A 1,730-nucleotide genomic window follows, 5' to 3' on the forward strand; every position below is an offset into this window, starting at 1 on the left:
AGGCATCACTTCCAACTTTAGCGTTAAAGTCCCCACACAAAGTCACAATATCATGCCGATGCGCTTTAGCAACAACATTTGACAACACGCGATAAAAATCATCCTTTGTCTGATCAACGGTATCATTGGTTGGGGCATACACAACAATAACTGTCAATTTGGCCTGAGAAGTGACAAAGCGAGCCCGAAGGATTCGCTCGTTAATAGGTTCCCAGTCCACTAGGCATTTTTTGGCCCGACTTCTTAATGCCATTCCAACACCTGCCTCTTTTCTAGTTTCAAGTCCAGAATACAAAATATGGTATGTTTCACTATTCAAAGTACCAAAACCGGTAAGTCTGGTCTCAGAGAGTCCAGCAATGTCAATACGGAACTTATCAAGGGTCCTCATAACACTGTTGAGTTTTCCTGGCTGTGTTTCTTGATTAACTGTTCTAACATTCCAGTATCCAATACGAAAACACTCGGTCGTTTTCAAGAATCCTGTCCGGGGGCGTGCGTTAGTCATCATCAAAGAAGAAGTCAATCCAAGGCTATCTATTGCTGTTTCTTGAGTAATCAGTTTTACGGTGGTGGGTTACTAGCCCTCCGACCAACCCTCCTCCTTCTTCCAGGCTTGGGACTGGCTGTTAAACTGGCTGTTTAACAGGCGGAGTTAAACAGGTTTAACACCTGTTTAACAGGTGTAGTTTAAGTACATTAGGTTTATTAAAAAGTAAAAAAGGCTTTAAATCTGCTTTTGATACATAATATTCATCAGTAGGCCAACTGAAAATACACATAAGTACCAAACTCGCTTTCAAAACAGGAGTAAACCAAGATCCTTCCCACATCTAAAATCATTAAAATTTAATTTTGGGTAACCGAAGGTTCTATTAAATCGGTTGTCTTTTAAACTATTAAACTGCAACAAAATATCGATAGCTCTATTAAGAACACTGAAAAATAATAAAAAATGAGTCGTCAGTCACCAAAACATTCATATTTTGTAGATTTGACCTCCTCCAAAGAAAAATCCATTATATTTGCTCCCTATGGTTAGGGTTAAACATCAACTTGAATCTCATCGCAACCCTTTGTTTTTAGGCAATTATGGGGTTAAGTTCAATAGTACTCAGAAAATAAATGTCTTTTTATCAAATTTCAAGACAGAACAAGAACAAATAGTTCCCGAGCCACAATATTTTGTACAAGTAAACTCTCTGTATTAGATGTTTACACATTACTAAATTTTGTCTTTGAGTAATGAATCGCCAACAATCACTGAACCACCTCAATTCGCTTGAATCATTTGGAATCACTTGAGAAAAACAGTGTACTTTCCGTTTACATAATTGTATTAAAATTTCATACAAGATTTGTGTATTACAAATCAGGTTATACAAGGGCTAAATATCATAAAATTGTACATTGCACTGCAAAGTGAGGATGCATTACCAAACTAGATTACATTTTATTCTTATAAACTAACTTGTAGAAATTTTTTTTTGTGACATTCTGAGAATACAGAATGTTTCCAATGATTTTTGAGAAGCCATCTTTTAGAAAAAGTATTATATCCTTAAATAAAAGCATTTGCCACGTGCTACACTTCCTCCCCCTCCACTTTCTTGAAATCCTGAATCGGCATTTGATTTTCCCCAATTATTGTTGTTACTCTCGCCCCATCTATTTGACTCTTGCACCATTGTCATTCTATCCACCTCTTTCTGCTGGATCATTATCTGAAG

General features: G+C 36.7%; 1 protein-coding gene across 1 annotated transcript in view; it reads left to right on the forward strand.

Annotated features, from left to right (window-relative positions):
- The window catches only part of LOC136042589 (uncharacterized), a 478,776-nt gene that overhangs the window by 197,121 nt on the left and 279,925 nt on the right, over positions 1-1,730 (forward strand). The window lies entirely within an intron of this gene.

Source organism: Artemia franciscana, chromosome 2, assembly GCF_032884065.1.
Source record: "Artemia franciscana chromosome 2, ASM3288406v1, whole genome shotgun sequence".
Taxonomy (NCBI): domain Eukaryota; kingdom Metazoa; phylum Arthropoda; class Branchiopoda; order Anostraca; family Artemiidae; genus Artemia; species Artemia franciscana.